The sequence below is a fragment of the Helicoverpa armigera genome, chromosome 3 (genome assembly GCF_030705265.1).
Source record: "Helicoverpa armigera isolate CAAS_96S chromosome 3, ASM3070526v1, whole genome shotgun sequence".
Taxonomy (NCBI): domain Eukaryota; kingdom Metazoa; phylum Arthropoda; class Insecta; order Lepidoptera; family Noctuidae; genus Helicoverpa; species Helicoverpa armigera.
This window is the reverse complement of record NC_087122.1, coordinates 5,143,607-5,158,461: the sequence shown is the minus strand read 5'-3', so window position 1 is coordinate 5,158,461 and position 14,855 is coordinate 5,143,607. Positions and strand designations below refer to the sequence as shown.

General features: G+C 36.6%; 1 protein-coding gene across 12 annotated transcripts in view; it reads left to right on the top strand.

The window, feature by feature from the left end:
• Window positions 1–14,855, top strand: part of LOC110383871 (low-density lipoprotein receptor) — a 175,712-nt gene that overhangs the window by 122,788 nt on the left and 38,069 nt on the right. For 4 of the 12 annotated variants that reach the window (XM_049836772.2, XM_021344830.3, XM_021344826.3 and 1 more), the window contains exon 1: window positions 7,313–7,473. The exons of the other annotated variants lie outside the window; for them this stretch is intronic. The gene's annotated coding sequence lies outside the window, so the exon portion shown is untranslated. Of the gene's footprint in view, window positions 1–7,312; window positions 7,474–14,855 lie in introns of those variants that run through there. 12 annotated transcript variants of the gene reach the window in all.

Sequence of the window (14,855 nt, the reverse complement as noted above, 5' to 3'; positions counted from 1 at the left end):
TGAAGCACTAAGTGAACCTTCTTTTGTCTGATATAACCTGGCGGGCTTGTTGGGAACTCTTAAAAAATCTTGCTAACAAGGCTAATTCACGACGAGAACACTATTTTGAGGTTTTTACAAGCGAAGTTGGCGTTTTGTGAACGTACACGTCTTTTATATGAGAACAAGTCTTGCGGAGTTTGTTTGCGTTAAATTTTGATATGGTTTCCGTACAAGTTAAAGTTTTGTTTTGATTAATTGGGAATTCTTTTGACATTGAGAGGCACAGAACATAATGACTGAGTCATCATGTGTACGATTCCGGATTGCGTTATCAAAAAAAGAGGAAGAGCCTACATTGAAAACAAAAGATTTACATAACCGAGTGTTGTGATAACAATGACGGAATATTTGTAACAGCAACAGTGTTTGTCATCCGTTGTAGTTTATCGTGGGCTAATCCAACGATGTTAGGAGTACACTACTGTCTATGACTAATGCATATAAAAGTGCAATTAAGTATTGTGTTTTGCACAGTCAAAGTACATATCTGAATAGTAATTTCCGTCATCCAACGATCAGAAAAAGATATCTACCTACCTACGAGGTGTGTATTTTGAACACTTTCCTTCTAATACAAAGAACACACAAAAAATAAGCGTGTAAATAACATAGCTTCTTAATAATGCACTTCAAAGGCTTCCGAGTCTGTTTTCGTAACATCACCTAAATCTCTTGGAACATCATAGGCTTCGTTTAAAGAGCTCGCGTACCAAACTTTTCCAATATTTTTTTCATCACGTTTGTCAACTTCCTCGGCTCGGTATCACGTCAACAAACAAACAATATTTCCGTGGTGACACGAGTTTTACGAACTCATTTCCATTGGGGAGCGCGTTGCTAAATATTTATTGACTAGTTGGACTTGTCAAAAACACATGGGTCTTTCTGGCAGACTGGTTCAATCAAAAACTACTTTGAAAAGTCATTAATATATCACTTACTTATGCATTTATTAATAACATAATACCTGAAGAATAAATTGATTAAAAGACCTTTGTTGTTAACCGTGATTATCTGTCTATTGATCTAAATAAATTCCAATCCATCTTCCAATGACCCGATGACAATGAAATGAATCGTAAAGCCATCGCAAGCTCCTCAACCCTAAATACTCCTATATCAATATACTTATGTACCTTTTTGTTTTCATTAACTGCACATCTCTTTTCATTAGCACTTAACGGTGACAAACAAACTTTCGTAAAGACGGGACATTCACCAACTGTCCAGAGACTAACTTGTACTGCAACTTTTTATATGTGAAAGAAAACCATTTTGAATCGTCGCCTCAGGGAATGGTTTAATAAAGGTTCAAATAAATAATGTTTTTGTTTACATTTCACTTAATGACGTATCTTAGGGATTAGTACGTTTTATGATAAGACATTCAGTAGGTACTTATCGTATCGCATACGTTATCTACACTCTACATTACTAGAACATTCTTGAGCAGTTCCTAATTAAATGATAAAATGACGAAGCTGTACATATAGGCCATTTAAAATTATAAATCTATCTGATTTCTCCGGCTGCTACGTAACATGAAATATTTAAATAGTATTATTATTTATTATTAAAGTCGGTCAGCTGTCCACTGGCAGGCTCGTAGAACGAGTGTCGTATCTGCGCATTTGATAGACACAGATATAGATAGGTACGCTGTAAGTGGGTCGTGCGTATCCGGAGGGTCGCTATCGGCAGATATTGTCGCTATTAGTGCATTAAACTGTTACTGTTATTGCACTATTAGAAAATCTTTATTAAACGCCAAACGTTCGACTGGGTAACGCTTTCGATGGACTTTTATTAAATTCGGAAATGAGGACGACACGGCTGTGAATGACCTTGTTTGATAGAACTAGGTATCATACTAAATAATTAACCGATAATTTAATAATTAGGTTGAATTAGAGATTTAAAGTAATCGTAGTGTAAATAAAACACTTATTTTCTACAATAAAATAGTAATCAAAAACTAAAGTTCTCAAGTAGTTCCGAAGCCGATGTAAACAAACGATGAAATCACTTAAAACTTTTATCCACCACGATGCCAACAATAAAATTAAGGTTTTATGTCCCGTTTAAGGTTTGAACTTTTAACGCATTACGTATATATTTCACAAGGAATAAAAAGCGGCGTTGCTGTAAGAAGGTGGGGTTGGGAGAGCTTCAATAGTTCGCAATCTTCTATTTGGAGGTCTGTGCAAATCTTTGGGGAGCGGGCGTCGCTGCCGACGGAGCCTGTCCCTAAAATATCAGCGAATTGCTGGATGTGACGGGCCGGACGCGTCGCCTATTGAGCGCATTCATTAATGATTCATGTGTAGATGACAGCCCGCCATCGATTTTATATCTCCGCGGAGAATCATGCCAATTTGATGTCCTTCGTGGGCAGAAAATGTGTGAGATTATTTTACGCTGAGTGTTAGAAACTGGGAATTAAAATTGCTAGGGTTAGGAAAAATTTTGCTTACAAAACAATTGTTGACTTCATCAAAAAAAAAAATTGTCAGACAACAGAATTATGGAAGAAGATAAAATGGTTATGATAAAAGAGCTTCATCACAAGCATCATGTATTTCCTCTACTAAATATAACATGGTGTGTGTAATTACACGTGGTAATATTTTTACCAGTTAGTTTATATGGCATGCAGGAAAATTAACATTTCCACCTTAAATTACACAGGACCGTTTAGTAAAAATTACACTGAAGATTTATTTGCGTAAACGTTCTTAGCGAGCTTTGGAAAAATTACACAAAAAGAGGGAACAAAAAATGCAGAAGACGTAGTTCCCGTTATATCATTTCGTCTGTCACGTCTAGTTAGAATAAATCTGCGTTACTGTCATACTAGACGTTTTTATCTCAAACGTAAACTGTGAGAAATAAGGGAGCCCAGTTTAGAAATTGTGCGTCGCAATTTCGACTTGCGTGCTTCTTGAATTGTGGTTCAAAGTTTATGTTCGCTTACGGCTGAATATAGGATTTCTGTTACAAATTAACGAGCGAGTCAGTCAAGTGTCATGTCGTCGAGCCTCATTGCTCTGGAGTAACGCTACACGTATGTGGCTGACACCTACCCCTCAGTTTGATCGGTGTAAACACCAAATTTGCGTCACAATAATACGAGATTTGTGTCGAAATTACTAACTAAACATTTCACTGTGTTTGTACTTGACAAATCCCCGGCTATATCCGAAAATAACTTTGAGGACTAACAGGAAAATCAAGTTGAAATTCTTAAAGCTTTTTTTTTACAGTATTACTGTATTTATAAGGAATTCCATCGAAAATGGCTTCTTGAATTTTTAAGATGAGTACGCATTTCAAGATGTTATTCGGTTCAAAGTTAAAAAGTAGCTTTATTAAATTTTCATTTGTAATACAGTTCGACGTAGGCATGTACAGCAAAAATGTAGAAGATATTTTAAAATATAAATATGTATTGGCAAATTCTAAATCAAAATTCTTTTGCAAATGCGTAAAACGTAATAACTCTGGGATATCATTCGGTAGCTATTTCCCTGATGCAATTTTCCGCCCACATCGATAAGATACCGGTTATTATTTAGACGCAGTAGAACACAGACAGCTGTTCATCCTGATGTTTATATTTATAGACAACTGTGACGACTTATTTTATTGTCATTTACATAATAACTTTTGTCTGTTGTTACAAATGGACTTTAGCTTATTGATTCATGTAAATTCTAAGAACGTAGTACAAAAACTATGGCTCAATAGACATACTTATCAAGCTAACAATATGTCAATTTGGTAACATTAGGTAAGTGTAAAGTGAATATATGGATCTTCGAACACTTAAGAAAAATAACGAAAGCGACCAACAAATACTAAATTCATCATCATCATCGACGAACGTCAACCATCCTCGTCATGGGCAGCCCGCTCCATCCACTGCCACCTTCTTTAAATCGTTGGTCAAACACACTAAATTGGTTTTCCAATTGACTTAGGTTGGACATAGATCAGAGATTTATTTTGTCACAATTTTTAATTAAATCCCTTGATTGGTTACAATTTGTAAGTATTTCAAGTAATTTCAAGCGAATATATTCCATTCTAACCATTCTACACACAAATAGAAAGCCAGACAACAAAGTAACTGATTACTAATTTTCCGGATCCTTAACATACATATACCTACATTGGTGGAAATATCCACTAACTATCGATTAGCTGTTAACCTACCACAACGACAATTTTAAATGACTTTGATACGATACAAAGTTGCAATCATATTCGACGCATCATATTATTATTAATTCCCTACCCGGCTTTTAACTTATATGAAGGCTGGTAATCATACGTTCGTCAAAGGCTTCGCTAAGTTAAAAGCATATGAATATTTATTACAAATTATAATCCACATAAAAATAACCTTTGCTTTGAGTGTTTTTGTGCAATTATTTTGGCGTATATCACGTGAAATTAATGTACCGTTATTGGTGTTTCGGTCCATCAGTTTTGATAAATGGATGTGTGAAAATAAGTTTTCTTAAGTAACTCGAAAAAGTAGGAGGCCCAACAAAAAAGCGAATTATAAATGTTGGTGCCATATTGTTTTCTAACTTAAGTTTTGCGAGTGGAATAGGTTTTTTGTTGCTTTTTTGTCTCTAAAGTGCTAAGTTGTAAAGATTAATTTTAAAACAATAATCGTAGCAAATTATGAACCCAATGTTTTCCTATAGTTTCTTCCTAGTTGTATGTTCTAAGAATGTAAGTTTTTCTTTCTTTATGTTCATAGATATTTCAGTTGATCGGATAAAAGCTGGGTCCTACCTATGGCACAGAGCACAGAGGCATGTTCGTAGGTGCACAGTATACCTAAGATGATATGCATATTAAGTAAATTGCATCACTGCTACTACAAAAGCTTTGTACTATGGAGAATGTGGACTCAAACACTTCGGTATCACAACAGTGTGGTACCAAGGAGATTCCTTTGACAGAATAGACTAATCGCAATAATGTAGGTACCACATGCCGCCTTCGTATGCAAACAAAGATCGCTTCAACCATCCATCCATCAATATTGTTGCTATTTCAATAAATTCGCAAACATATTTTACGTATCGCAAGATAGTCGTAAATGTCAACCATCCGTGGTAAACGGCCAGTATTAGGGATAACCATTTTTATCATATCTTTGTTTATACACGCCTTTGCGGGCTTTTTGCGGGTAGCCTAACGATGTTTCCCTTCGTCCGAGAGCAATGCAATAAATATATTTAGCCGTTTACAAAACTCTAGCTCATTTGTGTTGGGGTCGTTAATCAAAGTCATTTTTTGTGGAACATTGCATATGCCGTAAATATATTATTTTACTTTCAACAAGGAAGCTATACAGTTTAAGCAAACATAATGATGTATGACGCGAAAATTATAACGACTTCATTTAAGAGGGCTCCTTAAAATCAGCTGTTTGACTAAAGACGAATCTTGTAACGTAAGAAGTCTAATTAACAAAATTATGAAGCCTTTTCTTTCTATATCAAAGGCATGCCTTCTTGTTCTTCCTGCCCTGGTCCCAATTTTCCACCCCGTCCATCTTTTTTCGGTCTTCTCTCTTTCAATCCATCCACATTCATACTTAAAACACTCTTTGTAACAGTCTTTAATCACGTATATGCAAGGCTAAGCCATCACGGCATGAACAATATTTATAATTTGTACGAAATAGCATCCGCAACTCTCTACAACTTAGCAACGGGGAACTGTTTATTTACATCCTTTCCAGTAGCCGAACTCTAACGTCACTCCAAATTATTCATAGGTAAATATCGCTCTAACTTGCAAGACATTGCCATAGTATTTAAGCCGGCTTTCCATACAGATGGCTAGGTGTGCAAAGTTGACCCTTCCGCTGCTGACTTTGCTAAGCTTCTTGGTGAAGTCCGAAGCAAAGTTAACAGCCATGATTTGGTATTATTATACTCTTCCTTGTGGTCACAGACTTAGGCAACTATAGCGGTCACAAAATTATGACCCAGCTTCTCGGCTTTGGACTTCGTGTACCTACTTAACGAATACAAGAAGGTTCCTACTTTGATTTTGTGTGACTGCTTAATTCATAGTTCAAGTTTTTCACTAAAAGTTGAAAAACTTTAATTAAATTATTGGAATTTGAAGGGCATTTCAAGAACCAAGCCTAACCGGATTAGTTCTAGTTATTATGAGCAATATTTTCCAAGTACAAAATATTATAAATTAGTATTGAATACCCAAAGGCTTGGGTTCGTTCTGAGTAAATTCAGATTTTTCTATAATTCGAGTAACTAATTAGTATCATTCAAAGTTGTAATGATTTGAATTGGGCAATTAGTAGTAGGCTCTTGCTTATTTCAGTTTGATAATTTATGTACATAATTTCAGGTACTGATTTTTGTAAATTAATAATTCAATTGATAAAATTATTATAATTTGTGTAATTGAAAATGATTCAAAGCTTTGTTACGAAACAAGTTAAACATTGTTAGGTTAGTTTTCTCAAAAAAAAAAACTAATAACAAGTAGGTAAAGAGTTACATAGAACCTTAAAAAAACCCATACTCATGTTATTCCAAGAAGCAGGTAAATGATAGGAGTGTAAACATAGCTTATATTTCATCAGATGTAATTAAGTTCATTGGAAAGGATCTGTCAGGTAAAGTTGACTGATGCAATTTAAACGGCGCTTGCACCGAGCTTTGCGAATTGCGCGCCATAATTATGGTATATGGGAAAAAGTGGCCACTGCTGTCTGACGTAAGAAGTCATTATGTCGTATCAGATCATGTTTTGTTTTAGTCCTTATTTTATGTTGCATCACTATTAGGGATCAAATAAATAGACTCTACTTTTTGTAATAGGATAAGCTTAGACATTCTATACAAGATGCACATTGTATACCTAAGCTTTTATTTCAAATTGATGTCTACTTTCGTCCCTAATCCTACAGTGAGTATCACTACAATAATAAACCTAACTTGTACAAAGCTTTTAGTGCCGACAAACGCTGAAATTCTCGGCCGCGACACGAGTTCATTTCGTAACACCTAATAGGCGATAAAGCATCGATTTTCACACAAAGAGAGGTTAGTGGCGCAACAGCGACCCCTTTTCAATAAAATTCACATTTTCTTTCACAAGTCGGGTGTTGGTGCCTGGGTAACATTCATGACGGAGTTTAGTGACTTCCGAAGTAGCAGGTTATCAGACGTGGGGGTACAGGGCAGGGTGCGCGCGGGAGGGGAGCGGGAAAAGCTGGATGCTGGTGGTGGATTCGCGCCCCCGCATTCTAGTCCCGGCGCTCGGCGCGCTCGCTCGCGCCTCCCTGTCCGCGCGACTCGCTCATTACGCGTCAGCTTCTCTATTTTATTTACTTACGCAGCGTCTGATCGTCTTTTTCTATTACGTGTGACGGAGGTTTGTTGTGAATGAAGTGTCGATGTGATTTTGACGGTTCCTTTTGTCTTTGTTTTATGGTAAATTAAAGTATTTAGATTGTTTTACAACGAATAAATATTTGAACATTGATAACGCACAAACAAAAACTAATTTAGTTTAAAGAGACGATTTACAAAACTATTTTAACAATACGATAACGATAGCATTACAAATGACAAGTGTTTATTGTGTCAACAATCTGGGTATCTATTTATAGAATTTGATTCTTCTTGTAACCGTTAATTTATACCTATTAACATATTATAGATTAAATTATGTCAAGCAATATATTATAATTGCTAAACCATCGATTAAAATCGCAGTTTATAAACATGAGTCTGTATGCCGCTCGATCCGGCTAGATTGCTAAGTGAAAACGCTTGGCTTCATTAGGTAGCCGCTATATAATATACACTTATTAAAATAAATAGGTACCTAATCGCTAAGCTATCGTGTATGTGTGAACTGACAGCACCCTATTTGTATTCATATGAACGCCAGCGTCGAAACGACCGTCAATATATTCAGTAATTTTGTGCGAAAAACAAACGCAAACAAAACTGAATTAGGTAATGAAATGAAATGTGATTAACAACGTATGTATTTAACATTACAGCAGCTAGCATTTATTATTAGTAAAATGTGTTTAAACGGCCATAGGCAGCGTCAAATTAAATTACTTTAAATTGTATTTATAGAATGTTTTATGTGTACAAAGTTTCAACAAACGTTACGCTGTACAAATAAATGAGTGAAATGATTTACTTTGCAACATAAACAGAACGTAGGTCGCGGTCGATGAATTAAACATACTCAAGATTTATTGTTTGTGAATGTAAATAAGTACTGAAAAGCGCCAAGATACATAAATATTTTCATTTAGCTTTAAAACCAATTTTATTACATGGAAAATCGAGTTTGATTAGGTACCTAGGATAAACATTGTAGTATACCATAGTACGACTGTATGGGATCTGATTCCCATGTGCCGTCCTACTCTACTTGTCGGGCACTCGCGCAATGTGGCCTCACACGCCAGTAAAAACCATAAAACTGCGCTTTCGATCCGGACCCGCCGCTCGTGGGCGAGTTTCTATCTGGGATGATAACCAAGTACAGTCGCGTGCGAAACTCGCTGGCCCTTTATGACGCCGACTCTTAATTGGGGGCAATGTTTATGTAACGCAACTTTATACATATTTTACGAGCTATATACAACGCCCAATATTTACACCACCCAACGCAGTAAACACATTTTAATTATTTTCTTTTATTTTTTCTCAGTTAACCCAATTTACTTTCTCATTCCCGTTTTAATTTGTTTTGCGCATTGAAAAGAATGTCAAGTATCTTATTCCTTCCGGGAAAGTTTGTATTTACACGGGACTCGTTAATGTTTACATTGTCCAACATAGACTCCTCATTAAAATGAACATCGAAAAACAACTTAATCCAAGCTTAAGTTGGGGACTGTCCAAATTTTGTTTTAATTGCCGTGTTATTGTAGTTATTAAATATGAAATCATATTCTTAAGGATAATTTTGGCTTTTAGCACGCCAAGGGGATTTCAAGTTAAAAAGGATTTTAACTTCTTTTTCTTTACACAAATGAATTTTTAGAGTAAGAGGTAAAGTTTGGAGTTATTTTAAAGTTAGAGACGTGACAAAAATTATAAAATGGACCTCTGAGCTACCAGATAAAACATTGGTTTAAAATTCATTACCTTTGCTAAAGGTGCGCATCAAACATCTTTTGAAATTGTAGCAAAGATTCTTTAGATTAGCAAGCAAATCAAAATTCAAAAAAATATTTAGGCATTGATGTTACCAATCCATCATACAAAGTATATGGATATTATTCACAAGAAAAGTGCTTCTATGAAGTACGCGATCGGAAGCCTAAGCTGGATTGGCAACTTTCTTAATACGTCCTTACACTACCATCGCTCTTGATGTCAAGTCGGGCCACTTAAACACGAATCTATTACGGAAAATAACACGCCACGGCTAATAACCACGGATGGGACGAGACAGACTAATAACTTTTTAATAAATAAACTGTACTTTGAGATTAAATTAACCGATAGCACACTTTTGCTTAGGTTTTTATTGTAGGTCCGGTATAAAAAGGCCAAAGAAAAGAGCAATTTAAGCCAAAAGGGTGTCGGAAAAACCATCTTATTCTAAGATGGTTCAGTAAACCTGTGATAGATAGAATTCCAATCAATTTCGACAAGGTCTATCGAGAGTAACCTGCCAGTACGCGATACTTGCTGTCTGAAACGATTTACGTTACATTTTCATATTTCCGTTACTTGGCAAATATTGTAATTTATTCGATGAGATTTCTCAGAATAGACTCAGAACTCCTTCAAAATCAAATGGTCGATGTAGAAGAACAGACTTGAACTGAAAAGCTTATATAAATATTTCAGTACCTACGGCTTTAATCCATTAATTTTCTTTATTAATCAATAAAAAATAATGTTTCATTTTGGCTGAGTATTCCTTGTTTGTTCATCTAATTTAAAAATTTAATTTTAGCTCTGAAATGGCGAAAGTTTTAATTTCTAGAGAGGGAGGATCTCTAGTTTAGACTAGCATCTGTCGTTATTTCTGTCATAACAATCGCAGTACCAATTTATTCTGTCGCACTCGTTATTATGTTCTCTATTGTCAATTTTATATAAGTTGAACATAAGTTTTATTCTACCTTTAATATGTTTGAGTTTCACGTTTACAATTAATGAAATAGGTACATGATATTGATTTCTGACACTTACGCGAATATTAGACATTTAAATAAAACTACTTCTACGGATTTTATCGCGGTTATATTATATTATTTTAATCCCGACGTTTCGGATCCTTTACAGCATCCATGGTCACGGGCAGACTAAGGTGTTGGTCGTCTTGATATATTAGTTACAAACAGCTACCCTACATTTTGTTAATTATTATTGACAATCCGATTCACGCAAAACGAGCTCACTGTATCCTTAGGTCGAGCAGTTGTAGGCTTGGATTTTGATTTAATAGTTTCTATGATGGGATTCCAAGCAGGTGGTATGACCCAGCCGTCTTCTCTATTGAAATTTGGATGTTTTTTAATTTCAATAGCCTCGCGAATCATCCTAGGTAGGAATCGGTTTTCTTTTGCAAGGACTTGTGGTTTATCAAATCTGATGTAATGCTGGGCCTTGTCTAGTGTGTGTTCACAAACTGCTGACTGTCTGGAACGGCGGTGTTTGACATCGGCGATGTGTTCTTTTACGCGGGTCCCTATGCTTCTTTTAGTTTGGCCTATGTAAGAGAGACCACAATCACATTCAAGCTTGTATACACCCGCATCTTGTAGAGGTATGTGACACTTGACAGGTGGTAAGAATTGACTAATCTTCTTCAGCGGCTTGAAGTAGGTTTTGATTGAAGCTCGCTTCAAGATGTAGCCAATCTTGTCTGTGACTCCTCTTATGTATGGAAGAACAGCAGGTAGACGCTCAACTGTGGCTGGTTTCACGCGGGTTCTGCGACGAGGGCGCGGTACTCGGAGCTTGTTGTCGTGCAGTACTTGCTTAACATGTTGAAGCTCAGCACCCAGGTGTTGTTCATCGCAGATCCCACGTGCTCTCTGAAACAATGATTTACCAACGGTAGATAACTGTGTTGGGTGGTGGTGGGACTCACCATGAAGGTATTTGTCTGTATGGGTTTTCTTCCGATACACAGTGTGACTCAAGGTGTTATTAGGGTTACGGATAACCAAAACATCTAAGAAAGCTAAGGAGTTGTTTGCCTCTGACTCCATAGTGAATTGAATTTTGGGGTTTATGGAGTTAAGATGATTTAAAAATGCTGTGACTTTGTCAGATGGTAGTATTGTGAAAGTATCATCTACGTACCGCTTGTAGAATTTGGGTGTTACGGGTGCAGATTGCAGGGCTCGCTCCTCAAAATCCTCCATGAAGATATCAGCAACAATGGGAGATACTGGGAGCCCATTGCTACACCATCCACTTGCGTGTAGAAGTGATTATTCCACAGTAAATAGCCAGATGTTAGGCAATGTTTTAACAGTTCAGCATATTCAGTAGGCATGTTATTCTCTGCTAGTTTCTTAGACACAATCTTGATGCAGTCTTCAACGGGTAAGCATGTAAACAATGACTGAACATCAAAACTGACCATAGTTTCATTGTCAGCTAGTTGTAGGTGTTTTATTTCACTGACAAAATGGTACGAGTCCTTTACATATGCTGCTGTGTTTCCTCTCAATGGTGAAAGTACTTTAGCCAGATGTTGAGCCAATCTGTAGGTTGGTGAGTCGATTTGGCTGACTATTGGTCGTAGTGGAGCATTAGGTTTGTGTATCTTCGGTAGCCCATACAGCTTTGGTGGTTTTGCGCAGCTAGGAACTAGGTATTTTACGTCTAGATTCAATGTTTCGGAGTACTTTTTATCAAATCACTAGTTGATTTCAATGTTTTGTTGTGGGGTCGGTCTTCACTTGTTTATATGTACTTACATCCGATAAAAGGTCTTGTATTTTATCATTGTAATCTGACGTATCCATCACCACCGTAGCATTACCTTTATCTGCACGTAGAATTGTTAATTCAGGCCTGTCGCGAAGGTTTTTAACGCTAGATATTGATTTTATTTAGATTCGGTTTGGGCAGTATGTTGCGACGTAATACAGACGAAATGTCCTGACGTATCGCCTCCGAATCATGTTTATTGATTTTATTTTTAAACAGGCAGTCTTCCACGTTGCATATAATGCTTTCTACCGGTATTTTTCGAGGTGTTACAGCAAAATTTAGGCCTTTCGATAACACTTGAACCGTATTTTCATCCAAGACATTTTTTGATAGATTGACAACTGCGCGTGATTGGCTCGCAGGTAACGGGCGCGTTCCGTTTTCTTTTCGTGTGTTATTTTGGACATTTGATTTAGACGTTAGTTTTTCAAATTTGATTATTTGTCTGTTTTTGCATTCATTATATTTAGATTTTTCGCGCTCATCTAGTATTTTCATGCAATTATTAAAATCAAATGTAGTTAAATCTATCTTTAATTCATGGGATGACGCCTCAAAGTCTTGATTAACGCGGTGCAAATCGGATCGTGTATTTTGTATTAACTGCTGTAGTAACTTTTTACTTGCCTGGTTTAAGATCTTAGCGCTTCCTCGTATGTCCTTCCTTGGTGAAATTATGGCACACGTAGGAATGATGCTGTTGTCTCTGCATCTCTTCAAGAAATTCAAGGATGTTATGAATCTTGCGCGCTTAGTCTTGAGATCTTCCAACCGGCGTATTTTATTTGCAATTGGCAGTCCGTACTGGTTAACATATTGATTTCTGACACTCGTCGCAGAACCCGCGTGAAACCAGCCACAGTTGAGCGTCTACCTGCTGTTCTTCCATACATAAGAGGAGTCACAGACAAGATTGGCAACATCTTGAAGCGAGCTTCAATCAAAACCTACTTCAAGCCGCTGAAGAAGATTAGTCAATTCTTACCACCTGTCAAGTGTCACATACCTCTACAAGATGCGGGTGTATACAAGCTTGAATGTGATTGTGGTCTCTCTTACATAGGCCAAACTAAAAGAAGCATAGGGACCCGCGTAAAAGAACACATCGCCGATGTCAAACACCGCCGTTCCAGACAGTCAGCAGTTTGTGAACACACACTAGACAAGGCCCAGCATTACATCAGATTTGATAAACCACAAGTCCTTGCAAAAGAAAACCGATTCCTACCTAGGATGATTCGCGAGGCTATTGAAATTAAAAAACATCCAAATTTCAATAGAGAAGACGGCTGGGTCATACCACCTGCTTGGAATCCCATCATAGAAACTATTAAATCAAAATCCAAGCCTACAACTGCTCGACCTAAGGATACAGTGAGCTCGTTTTGCGTGAATCGGATTGTCAATAATAATTAACAAAATGTAGGGTAGCTGTTTGTAACTAATATATCAAGACGACCAACACCTTAGTCTGCCCGTGACCATGGATGCTGTAAAGGATCCGAAACGTCGGGATTAAAATAATATAATATAACCGCGATAAAATCCGTAAAAGTAGTTTTATTTAAATAGGTACATGATTTAAAAATTGAACACTGAAACCCTGACTTTAGTGGGACTGGTCCTATACATATGGAACCACAGCTTGTTTAATCAGCAAGTACAAGTACGCGAATATTGTTATTCATGTATGCATACACGTGCGTTCCCATACATACAACACATCCTACGATCTACCCCCAAATCGAACGTGGATTTGCCATGGTAGGTATCCACTCGGAATCCATTTTCTCTCCTTTGACAAAGCCACGAATAAACCCTGGTATTAAAATATTCCCATTAAGGAAAGGATGTTGCTCATCATATTCGTAAAACCTTGACATTTCTCGAGTTTTCTGCGAACGGGTGAACTTTATGTAATATGGAAGTGGCTTAGAATACATCTCGGCAACATTCAAAATTGTACGTGGGATCATCCGCGGCACAATCGACGGAAATGTTCAAAATAAATAACAGACGTGAGATAAAAACGTTTTTTGAATTTGATTACTTAGCTACGCGTATCAACTCTTCATATGAAAAAATAGATGGTTATAAAAATATGGATATAACATAAGAACTTTCGACGATTAATCCGCAGAAAGGAACGCAATTTATTTTTTGCTATTTACATTTAACTATTCTCGTCTATGCCCTGAATGTTACAAGATAGGTCACAAGTTTAAACTTTATTTGAACTTTGACATTGCAGACTAGTAACGATTTTGAGAAATGAAAGACTTGAAAGATACTGCTCTATTTCATAGGCTTTAGGCAGTTTTTGCGATTAGAAAATTAATAGTTCTCCCGTACCTACGCCCCGGCTGCCAACGTTTGAGAAAAATAAACATAATTACGTTGTCTGGCTGTGTTATTGTAAAATGTTGTGTTATGACGCTACAGGGCCTGTAACTAGAAGTCTTGGTTATGTCACGTAACATCGGTTACCTACAATACATAGGATCTTATCTATTTCACTCTACGTTATATAAAAAAAGTTAAGGCACCGAAACCGTAAAATCCGATGAGGTTTAAGATTCCTTACACATTCTGAATTGAAAAAGATATATGTAATACAAATCCTAAAAATGATATAATATTTTTATCCCTAAGATATATAGACTTACGCACTTGAAATTTTATTTTCAGAAACGAAAGAATAAATAAAACGTTAACTCCAAAACGTACTGGGCGTCCAATATGATATCTGATGCAAATGCATGCACGAGTGATTTACATATTGTGTTGTAAAAGAGTTTGAATGGTGACCAACTGACCTAT